Genomic DNA, 12,600 nt, shown 5'->3' with positions numbered 1-12,600 from the left:
GCGATTGATTCACACGGGAGGCTAGGACGTACCCGGGAATAAAGGCTTTTATTCACGACAAAATAGGAGCACACTACTTAACAATATTATCCCAGACTAAAGGCTACTAGGAAGTAGCAGTGACCTTTATACTCCTGTAAGAAGGCGGAGCTGAACGGAGTGTACCACATAAACAATGATAACAGGTGGAACACCCAAACCCTAACCCCAACAGTAACAAGAGTAACATATGTACAAGTACCCATAGTGGTAACCATCTATGGTTCACCACACCTCTCAACTCCAGAATCAACCTAGTGAATCTCCTCTGCACCCTCTCCAATGCCAGTATATCTTTTCTCAAGTAAGGAGACCAAAACTGCACACAGTACTCCAGGTGTGGCCTCACCAGCACCTTATACAGCTGCAACATAATCTCGCTGTTTTTAAGCTCCATTCCTCTAGCAATGAAGGATAAAATTCCATTTGCTTTCTTAATTACCTGCTGCACCTGCGAACCAACTCCTTGTGATTCATGGCTAAAACATGGTTAAACAGCTGGTGTAGGAGGGAGGGTTTCAGATATCTGGACCATTGGAATCTCTTCCAGGGTAGGTGGGACCTGGACAAGAAGGACAGGTTGCATCTAAACTGGAGGGGCATAAATATTCTGGCCGGAAGGTTTGCTAGTGTCACATGGGAGGATTTAATCTAGTTTGGCAGGGGATGGGAAGCAAAGAAAAGGTGAATTAATTGTAAGGGAACTGGAGCGTAGGGCCACTAAGACTCAGAGAAACAGCAGGCAGAGTGGGATTGCTAATCAAAGAGGGTCTGGTGGACTGAAGTGCATTTGTTTCAATGCGAGAAGTGTAACAAGTAAGGCAAATGAACTTAGAGCTTGGATTAGTAGTTGGAACTATGATCTTGTTGCCATTACAGTAACCTTTTTAAAAATTCATTCATGGGACATGGGCGTTTCTGGCTGGCCAGCATTTATTGCCCATCCCTAGTTGCCCTTGAGAAGGTGGTGGGGAGCTGCCTTCTTGAGTCACTGCAGTCCACGTGCTGTGCGTTGACCCACAATGCCGTTAGGGAGGGAATTTCAGGATTTTGACCCAGCGACTGTGAAGGAACGGCGATATATTTCCAAGTCAGGATGGTGAGTGGCTTGGAGGAGAACTTTCAGGTAATGGTGTTCCCATTTATCTGCTGCCCTTGTCCTTCTAGATGGAAGTGGTCGTGGGTTTGGAAGGTGCTGTCTAAGGATCTTTGGTGAATTGCTGCAGTGCATCTTGTAGATAGTACACACTGCTGCTACTGAGCGTCGGTGGTGGAGGGATTGAATGTTTGTAGATGTGGTGTCAATCAAGTGGGGCTGCTTTGTCCTGGATGGTGTCGAGCTTCTTGAGTGTTGTTGGAGCTGCACCCATCCAGGTAAGTGGGGTGTATTCCATCACATCCTGACTTGTGCCTTGTAGATGGTGGATAGGCTTTGGGGAGTCAGGAGGTGAGTTACTCGCCGCAGTATTCCCAGCCTCTGACCTGCTCTTGTAGCCACTGTGTTTATGTAGTGAGTCCAGTTGAGTTTCTGGTCAATGGTAACCCCAAGGACGTTGACAGTGGGGGATTCAGTGACAGTAACATCATTGAATGTCAAGGGGTGGTGGTTAGAGTGTCTCTTATGGTCAATCCGGGTTCAATGGAGAGTGCAGGAGGGCATGCCAGGAGCAGCACCAGGCATAGCTAAAAATGAGGTGTCAACCTGGTGAAGGTACCAAACAGAACTACTTGCATGCCAAATGGCAAAAAGAGAAGTGATAGACAGAGCTAAGCGATCCCACAACCAATGGATCAGATCCAGGCTCTGCAGTCCTGCCACATCCAGTCAAGAATGGTGGTGGACAATTAAACAACTCACTGGAGGAGGCGGCTCCACAAATATCCCCATCCTCAATGATGGAGGAGCCCAGCACATCAGTGTAAAAGATAAGGTTGAAGTATCTGCAACAACGTTCAGGCAGAAGTGTTGAGTGGATGATTCATCTCGGTCTCCTCCAGTGGTCCCCAGCATCTCAGATACCAGTCTCCAGCCAATTCGATTCACTCCACGTGATATCAAGAAACGGTTGGAGGCACTGGATACTGCAAAGGCAATGGGCCCTGATAACATTCCAGCAATAGTACTGAAGACTTGTGCTCCAGAACTTGTCGCTCCCTTAGCCATGCTCTTCACCTCTGGCTCTGGCCCAAAGATGTGCGGGTTAGGTTGATTGGCCAGGTTAAAAAATTACCCCTTAGAGTCCTGAGATGCGTAGGTTAGAGGGATTAGTGGGTAAAATATGTGGGGGTAGGGCCTGGGTGGGATTGTGGTCGGTGCAGACTCGATGGGCCGAATGGCCTCCTTCTGCACTGTAGGGTTTCTATGATTTCTTTCTATGATTTCACTTAGTGCTGGGGCATAGATGGGGCAGAATTTGTAAGGAGCATCCAGGAGGGCTTCTTGAAACAGTATGTAGATAGTCCAATGAGGGAAGGGGCCATACTGGACCTGTTATTCAGGAATGAGCCCAGCCAGGTAGTCGATGTTTCAGCAGGGGAGCAGTTCGGGAACAGTGACCACAATTCAGTAAGCTTTAAGATACTGATGGATAAAGATAAGTGTAGTCCTCAAGTTAAGGTGCTAAATTGGGGGAAGGCTAATTACAACAATATTAGGCAGAAACTGAAGAACGTAGATTGGGGGCAGATGTTTGAGGGCAAATCAACATCTGGCATGTGGGAGGCTTTCAAGTGTAAGTTGATAAGAATTCAGGACCGGCACATTCCTGTAAGGATGAAGGATAAGTATGGCAAGTTTCGGGAATCTTGGACAACGAGAGATATTGTGAGCCTAGTCAAAGAGAAAAAGGAAGCATTTGTCAAGGACAGGAGGCTGGGAACACACGAACTAAGTGTGGAATACAAGGAAAGTAGAAAGAAATTTAAACAAGGAGTAAGGAGGGCTAAACGGGGTCATGAAAAGTAATTGGCCAGCAGGATTAAGGAAAATCCCAAGACATTTTATACATATATAAAGAGCAAGAGGGTAGCCAGGGAGGGGGTTGGCCCACTCAAGGACAAGGGAGGGAATCTATGCGTGGAGCCAGAGGAAATGGGCGAGGTATTAAATGAGTACTTTGCGTCAGTAATCACCAAAGAGAAGGGCTTGGTGGATGATGAGTCTGGGAAAGGGTGTGTAGACAGTTTGAGGCATGTTGAGATCAAAAAGGAGGAGATATTGGGGTTCTTGAGAAACATTAAGGTAGACAAGTCCCCAGGGCCTGATGGGATATACCCAGAATACTGAGAGAGGCAAGGGAGGAAATTGCTGGGGCCTTGAGAGAAATCTTTGTATCTTCACTGGCTATAGGGGAGGTACAGTAAGAAGTCTCACAACACCAGGTTAAAGTCTACATAGGGGAGGTCCCAGAGGATTGAGAATAGCCAATGTTGTTCCTTTGTTTAAGAAGGGTAGCAAGAATAATCCGGATAATTGCAGGCTGGTGAGCCTTACATCAGTGGTAGGGAAATTATTGGAGAGGGTTCTTCGAGACAGGATTTACTCCCACTTGAAAATAAGTAGACGTATTAGTGAGAGGCAACATGGTTTTGTGAAGGGGAGGTCGTGCCTCACTAACTTGATCTAGTTTTCAGAGGAAGTGACGAAGATGATTGATGAGGGTAGGACGGTGGGTGTTGTCTGTATGGACTTTAGTAAGGCCTTTGACAAGGTCCTCATTGCAGACTGGTAGAGAAGGTGAATGGGATCAGAGGTGAACTGGCAAGGTGGATACAGAACTGGCTCAGTCATAGAAGACAGAGGGTAGCAGTGGAAGGGTGCGTTTCTGAATGGAGGGCTATGACAAGTGGCATTCCTCAGGGATCAGTGCTGGGACCTTTGCTGTTTGTAATATATATAAATGATTTGGAGGAAAATGTAACTGGTTTGATTAGTAAGTTTGCGGACGACACAAAGGTTCGTCGATTTGCAAATAGTGATGAGGACCATCAAAGGATACAGCAGGATATAGATCAGTTGGAGATATGGGTGGAAAGATGGCAGATGGAGTTTAATCCGGACAAATGTGAGGTAATGCATTTTGGAAGGTCTAATACAGATAGGAAATATACAGTAAATGGCAGAACCCTTAAGAGTATTGATAAGTAGAGGGATCTGAGTGTACGCAGGTGGAGAAGGTAGTCAAGAAGGCATACAGCATTTTTACCTTCATTGGCCAGGGCACTGAGTTTAAAAATTGGCAAGTCATGTTGCAGCTTTATAGAACCTTAGTTAAGCCATACTTGGAATACAGCGTTCAATTCTGGTCGCCACACTATCAGAAGGATGTGGAAGCTTTGGAGAGGGTAGAGAAAAGATTTACCAAGATGTTGCCTGGTATGGAGGGCATTAGCTATGAGGAGAGGTTGGAAAAATGTGGTTTGTTCTCACTGGAACGGCGGAGATTGAGGGGCGACCTTGAAGAAGTGGACAAGATTATGAGGGACATGGACAAAGTAGATAGTCAGAAGTTTTTCCCAGGGTGAAAGAGTCAATTACTAGGGAGCATAGGTTTCAGATGCGAGGGGCAAGGTTTAAAGGAGATGTACGAGGCAAGTTTTTTACACAGAGGGTGGTGGGTGCCTGGAACTCGCTGCCGGGGAAGGTAGTGGAAGCAGATACGATAGTGACTTTTAAGGGGCATCTTGACAAATACAAGAATAGGATGGGGATAGAGGGATATGGTCCGTGAAAGGGTAGGGGGTTTAGTTCAGTCAGGCATAATAGTCGGTGCAGGCCTGGAGGGCCGAAGGGCCTGTTCCTGTGCTGTAATTTTCTTTGATCTTTGTTCTTTATTCCATCACACTCCAGTCTTGTGCCTTGTAGATGGTGGCCAGGCTTTGGGGAGTTCAGAGTGAGACATTAATTCTGATTAATCCATTCATAACACTGCTCCCATCACACAGGGGAACAAAGGAGGCCTTTCTTTCTTTGGCTGTTCCACTATTCAATGAGATCATGGTTGATCGGTACCCCACTCCAAGTACCTGAGTTAGCTCCAGAACCTTTAATACCTTTGGCTGGAAAATGTCTATTGATCTCAAATGTAAAATTATAAATTGCAAGCAGCATGGTGGCACTGGTTAGCACTGCTACCTCACAACGCCAGGAACCCAGGTTCGATTCCCGGCTTGGGTCACTGTCTGTGCGGAGTCTGCACTTTCTCCCCGTGTCTGCATGGGTTTCCTCTGGATGCTCCGGTTTCCTCCCACAGTTTGAAAGACATGCTGGTTAGGTGCATTGGCCGTGCTAAATTCTCCCTCAGTTTACCCGAACAGAAGCCGGAGTGTGGCGACTAGGGGTTTTACACAGGCTATTTCATTGCAGTGTTAATGTAAGCCTACTTGTGACTAATAAATAGATGAACTTTAACTTAATTGAGTTAACATCAAACTATCTTTGTCAGAGATGGTTCCACATTTCTACCACATTTGTCTTAAAAAAATGTCCTCACAACTCTTTCTGAATGGCCTGGTTCCGATTTGAAGATCATGACCTTTAACCCTTGACTCCCCCACCAGAAGAGAGATAGTTTCCCATTACCCTGACAATTCCTTCAAAAAAGTGAAGGAAATTCAACCAAATCACCACTTGATCTTTTATATTCCAGAGGATACAAGTCTAGCTTATGTAAAGTCTCCTCATAATCAAACTGTTGGAGCTAGCTAGCAATCCGGTGAATGTGTGCACCTTCCATGGCCAATATATCCTGCAACTATAGCGAGTATTCTAAACAAGGCTTTGCAAAGCTGTGTTCAAACTCTTTCCCTTTTATATTCTAGCCTTCCAGATATAAGGGCTAACATTCCTTTTATGCTGTCGATTATTTTTTGTACCTATTCCATTTTCACAGACCTGTAAAAATCTCTTTAGACCTGAACTGTTCCTTCGCTCTCCACCATTTAAAAGTACTGAGATTTATCCTTTTCACACTTATCTACGTTGAAATCCATCTACCACAGTTTTGCCCACTCACATAATCCATCTCTGTCTCTTTGTAATTTTATGCTCCTGTCTACACTACTTACTATGCCACCAATCTTTGTGTCATTGGCAAACTTGGATATATGGCTGTCTACTGCGTTATCTAAGTCATTAATAAATATCGTGAATGTTGAGGCCCCAGCACAGATCGTTGTGGGTCACCAGTGTTCACCTCCTGACTGATTTCACATCTCCTAACCAGGTGAGTGACATACCTTCCATTTAGCGAACAGCCTCTGAGAAGGAACCTTATCGTCTGTCATCTGGAAGTTCACAAAAATCGAATCCCTGTTTGTGCTTCCTCGGAAGATGCAATTAGGTTTGTTTTGACATGACCTCGACTACAAATCCATGTTGATTCCCACAAATCACTTCAAATATTTCTCAACACCCTGTCTGATTTGATTTGATTTGATTTATTATTGTCACATCTATTAATAGACAGTGAAAACCGTAGTAGGTCTGATCTCAAACAATGACGAGACAGAGTACAGGAATGAGATAGAGAATCTGGTGAACTGGTGCGGTGACAATAATCTCTCCCTCAATGTCAACAAAATGAACGAGATTGTCATCAACTTCAGGAAACGTAGAGGAGAACATGCTCCTGTCTACATCAACGGGGATGAAATAGGAAGGGACAAGAGCTTCAGGTTTTTAGGTGTCCAGATCACCAACAACCTGTCCTGGTCCCCCCCATGCTGACACTATAGTTAAGAAAGCCCCACCAACGCCTTTACTTTCTCAGAAGACTAAGGAAATTCGGCATGTCTGCTACGACTCTCACCAACTTTTACAGATGCACCATAGAAAGCATTCTTTCTGGCTGTATCACAGCTCGGTATGGCTCTTGCTCTGCCCAAGATCGCAAGGAACTACAAAAGGTCGTGAATGTAGCCCAATCCATCAGCCTCCCATCCATTGACTCCGTCTACACTTCCTGCTGCCTCGGCAAAGCAGCCAGCATAATTAAGGACCCCACGCACCCCGGACATTCTCTTTTCCACCTTCTTCCGTCAGGAAAAAGATACAAAAGTCTGAGGTCACGCACCAACCGACTCAAGAACAGCTTCTTCCCTGCTGCTGTCAGACTTTTGAACAGACTTACCTTGCAGAAGTTGATCTTTCTCTACACCCTAGCTATGACTGTAACACTACATTCTGCACACTCTCGTTTCCTTCTCTATGAATGGTATGTTTTATCTGTGTAGCGCGCAAGAAACAATACTTGTCACTGTATGTTAATACACATGACAATAATAAATCAAATCAAATCAAATCAATGTATTGTTTCTTGCACGTTACACAGACAAAACATACCATTCATAGAGTACATAGGGTAGAAGGAAAGGAGAGGGTGCAGAATATAATGTTACAGTCATAGCTAGGGTGTAGAAAAAGGTCAGCTTAATATATGGTAGTTGCATTCATAAGTCTGATGGCAGCAGGAAAGAAGCTGCTCTTGAGTCGGTTGGTGCGTGACCTAAGACTTTTTAAAGCTTTTTCCTGACGGAAGAAGGTGGAAGAGACTATGTCAGGGGTGCGTGGGGTCCTTGATTATTCTGGCTGCTTTTCCGAGGCAGCGGGAAGTGTAGATGGAGGCTGGTTTGTGTGGTGGACTGGCTTCGTTCACGACCCTTTGTAGCTTCTTGCGGTCTTGGACAGAGCAGGAGCCAAAATGTTAAAGAGGTAGTTCCAATTCTGCCCTGAACTGGCACTAAGAACATTGCTGGCAGACTTATACTGAAAAATCCGCAAAAAACATCACCAAAATGTCTGAACCTTGCTGACAGCTGGCTAAAATATTTATTACAGTCAGAGTTTTAACAACACCAGGTTAAAGTCCAACAGGTTTATTTGGTAGCAAACACCATTAGCTTTTGGAGAGCTGCTCCTTCATCAACTCCACATCATAAAATATTTATAACACTGATTCCTGATCAATCATTGTCATGTTTGATTGTTTGGTGTTTGATTATGTGTGCCTGTTATCTGAGTGTGATTAGTTAAGAAAGAGAAACCAAACTGAAAAGCATAGAAACCCTACAGTGCAAAAGAGGCCATTCAGCCCATCAAGCCTGCACCAACGCTCTGACAGAATATCTTATCCAGGCCCCATCCCCATAACCCCACACATTTACGATGGTTAATCCATCTGCACATCTTTGGACACTAATGGGCAATTTTACCATGGCCAATCCACCTAAACTGCACATCTCACATGAGAGCGGACATTTTAAAAGTGTAGAATAAAACTCCTGTTGCACACATGTAACGTGCGGTGTGTCATCTCTGCAAATCTCCGAGGCATCAAATTCAACAACCTGGCAACGAGGATGATGGTGAATAGTTTCAATTTGCGGGATCCTGCACCTCTCTGTTCCTCTGTGGGATTTTTGAAATGAGCATTGATAAGGCCTTGGTTCTATTTCGAAAATGTACCCAGAATGATGTGGTCGCATGTTTTAAAATGAAAGCATTTATTGTTCTTCACGTTGAATAAACATTTTGGTCTCTTTTATGAACAAAGGAACCGGGCGGCACGGTAGCACAGTGGTTAGCACTGCTGCTTCACAGCTCCACGAACCTGGGTTCGATTCCCGGCTTGGGTCACTGTCCGTGTGGAGTTTGCACATTCTCCTCGTGTCTGTGTGGGTTTCCTTCGTGTGCTCTGGTTTCCTCCCACAGTCCAAAGATGCGCGTGTTAGGTTGATTGGCTATGCTAAAAAAATTGCCCTTAGAGTTTGAGATGTGTAGGTTAGAGGGATTAGCGGGTAAATATGTAGGGATATGGGAGTAAGGCCTGGGTGGGATTATGGTCGGTGCAGACTCGATGGGCCAGATGGCCTCTTTCTGCAGTGTAGGGTTTCTATGATTCTATGAACCGGAAATTAGGCGGACATCACGTTCCCAATCCTGGATCGAAAATGAAGCCCAGCGATTCTGAAATGCAGTGGTGAAAATGGAACCCAATGGTCTCCTAGGATCTGATCAGAAATTTTATAACTGTCTTTGTGCTTGCCTTTTCAAAATGTCAGCAATTCACCATAAAGCAAGTTTCCAATTCCAGTTTCTTCATGGACTGTGTCCAGTTTTAGGATCATAGAATTCCTACAGTGTCAAAGGAGGACATTCAGCCCATCGAATGTGCACTGACCCTCCAACAGAGCCTCTTACCCAGTCCCACACCATGGCTAAAAGCAAATATTGCTCTGACAAAGGGTCATCTAGACTCGAAATGTTGACTAAATTCCCTCCCCACAGATGCTGTCAGATCTGCTGGGTTTTTCCAGCAATTTCTGTTTTTGTTTGCCACGCCATGGCCAATCCACCTAACCTACACATCTTTGAAGTGTGGGAGGGAAACGGAGCACCCGGAGGAAACCCACGCAGACACAGGGAGAATGTGCGGACTCCAAACAGACAGTGACCCAAGGCCAGAATCGAACCTGAGTCCCTGATGCTGTGAAGCAGCAGTGCTAACCACTGTGCCACCATGTTGGGATAAAACTCCCGAAACTTCACAAACAGGGGCAGAAATAAAGTTAAAGTTAAAGTTTATTTACTCGTCACAAGTAAGGATGATAGTTACTGTGAAATTCCCCTAGTCGCCACAGTCTGGCGCCTGTTCAAGTCAATGCACCCTAACCAGCACGTCTTCCAGAATGTGGGAGGAAACCGGAGCACCCGGAGGTAACCCACGCAGACACGGGGAGAACGTGCAGACTCCACACGGTGACCAAGCCGGGAATCAGAACTGGGTCCCCGGTGCTGTGAGGCAGCAGTGCTGCCCAAATTTGCAGTAATCTATGCAAACAGTGTTCCTGTGTGATTGGAGCCCCTACCAACCCCCACACCCCCCACCTCTGATGCGCGACAATCAAGCACGAGGTACAAGGCTTCAGCTATTGAAGGCTTTTATTAGCAAACAATGGAACTAACTAACACGAGTACACCAATTCAGACTGGAGGGGTCCCGCCTGAGCAGAGGGTCTTATACCTCTCCCCAGGAGGCGGGGCCCGACCGGGATGTGCCATAACAGCATCTACCACAGGTAAACACCCTAACCCAACAACATTATACAACCCCCACAGTGGCAACACCCTAACCCAACAGTAACATAGGAATAACCCCACAGTGGTAACCAACGATGGTTCACCACATTCACCCCTCCTTTAAAAACAAAGGCCGGCGGGGTGCGAAAACAGGTCACATATATACAAAATTCACAAGTCCAGACGGTCTGGAGGACCGCACCGTCGCTGTGATCTCCTCAACGCCGGTTGCGACACCGGAGCAGGTGCTTGCGGTGGCGTTCTCTCCAAAACAGCGTCCGGCTGTCCCCTCGAGGACTCCCGGGCCGGTTGACCCTGGTGAGGCGATGGTGCAGGGGATCCTGGAACCTTCTGTGGTGGCGCCGATCTCCAAGTCTCAGGCAAGCTGTACATGGGAGTATAACTGTTATGCACTGGTCCCGGTGCTGACCGCGCCACGTCTGGGGAAGAAATAAGTGATAGGGGATTCGTGACAGGGGGTATGGGAGCGACAGGAGTTGCTACGTCCCCTGCGGGCGCCAGGTCTCGAATCGAGACTGTGTCCTCTCGCCCGTCAGGATATGCCACATAGGCATACTGAGGGTTGGCGTGGAGGAGTTGGACCGGTTCGACCAAGGGGTCGGACTTGCGGGCCCTCACATGTCGCCGCAGAAGGACGGGTCCTGGGTACGTCAACCAGGCTGGTAAGGAGATCCCCGAGGACGACTTCCGAGGGAATGAGAACATCCTCTCGTGGGGAGTAGCATTGGTTGCCGTACACAGGAGGGAGCGAATGGAATGAAGCGCATTTGGAAGGACCTCCTGCCAACGGGAGACTGGAAGGCCCCTGGATTTCAGCGCCAGTAGGACAGCCTTCCAGACTGTAGCATTCTCCCTCTCCACCTGTCCGTTACCCCTAGGGTTGTAGCTCGTGGTTCTACTAGAGGCAATCCCGTATGAGAGCAGGAATTGCCTCAAGTCGTTACTCATGAACGACGAGCCCCTGTCGCTATGTATGTAGCAGGGGTACCCGAACAGGGTAAAAAGATCACTGAATGCCTTAATCACTGTGGCAGTCGACGTGTCCGCACAGGGGACAACAAACGGGAACCGGGAGTATTCATCTATTATATTGAGAAAATAGACATTCCGGTCCGTTGAGGGAAGGGGGCCCTTAAAATCCACACTCAGCCTCTCGAAGGGGCGAGTGGCCTTGACCAATTGTGCCCGGTCCGGTCGATAAAAGTGCGGTTTGCATTCCGCGCAAATCCGACAGCTTCTTGTTACTGACCTGACATCCTCCACCGAGTAGGGCAGGTTGCGGGCTTTTACGAAGTGGTAGAGTCGGGTGACTCCAGGATGGCACAGGTCATTGTGGAGGGCCTTCAAGCGGTCCTCCTGCATGATGGCGCATGTTCCGCGCGAGAGGGCATCCGAGGGCTCATTGAGCTTCCCTGGACGATACATAATATCGTAATTATAGGTGGAGAGCTCAATTCTCCACCGCAAGATCTTATCATTCTTGATCTTGCCCCTCTGCGTGTTACTGAACATAAACGCCACGGATCGTTGATCCGTGATCAGTGTGAACCGCTTCCCCGCCAGGTAATGGCGCCAGTGTCTGATGGCCTCCACAATGGCCTGAGCCTCCTTCTCCACCGCTGAGTGCCGAATTTCGGGGCCTTGAAGGGTGCGGGAAAAAAACGCGACGGGCCTGCCTGCCTGGTTTGGTGTGGCGGCCAGGGCGAAATCAGATGCATCACTTTCCACCTGAAAAGGGATGGATTCATCCACCGCGTGCATCGTGGCTTTCGCAATGTCGCTTTTCAAAGCCTTGAAGGCCAATTGGGCCTCCGGCGTGAGTGGGAAGGTCGTGGACTTGATGAGCGGACGGGCTTTGTCCGCGTAGTTGGGGACCCACTGCGCATAATACGAAAAGAAGCCGAGGCATCTCCTCAGTGCTTTTGTGCTAGCGGGCAAGGGAAGTTCAGTAAGGGGGCGCATACGGTCTGGATCAGGGCTGATGACCCCGTTTTCCACCACGTATCCAAGGATAGCTAACCTGCGCGTACGGAATACGCACTTCTCCCTGTTATAGGTCAGATTCAGGCGAGATGCAGTGCGCAGAAAGTTTTGGAGATTCGTGTCATGGTCCTGCTGGTCATGGCCGCAGATGGTGACGTTATCCAGGTACGGGAAGGTAGCCCGCAACCCGTTCTGGTCCACCATTCGGTCCATAGCACGCTGGAAGACCGAGACCCCATTGGTGACACCAAATGGAACCCTAAGAAACTGGTATAGACGACCATCCGCCTCAAAAGCCGTGTATTGTCGGTCCTCTGGGCGGATGGGGAGTTGATGGTAGGCGGACTTAAGGTCTATGGTAGAGAACACCCGGTACTGCGCAATCTGATTGACCATATCAGATATGCGCGGGAGAGGATACGCATCCAGCTGCGTATAACGATTAATGGTCTGACTGTAGTCGATGACCATCCGAGGTT

The sequence above is a fragment of the Mustelus asterias genome, chromosome 29 (assembly GCF_964213995.1).
Source record: "Mustelus asterias chromosome 29, sMusAst1.hap1.1, whole genome shotgun sequence".
Lineage (NCBI taxonomy): Eukaryota > Metazoa > Chordata > Chondrichthyes > Carcharhiniformes > Triakidae > Mustelus > Mustelus asterias.
This window is presented reverse-complemented; position numbering follows the sequence as displayed.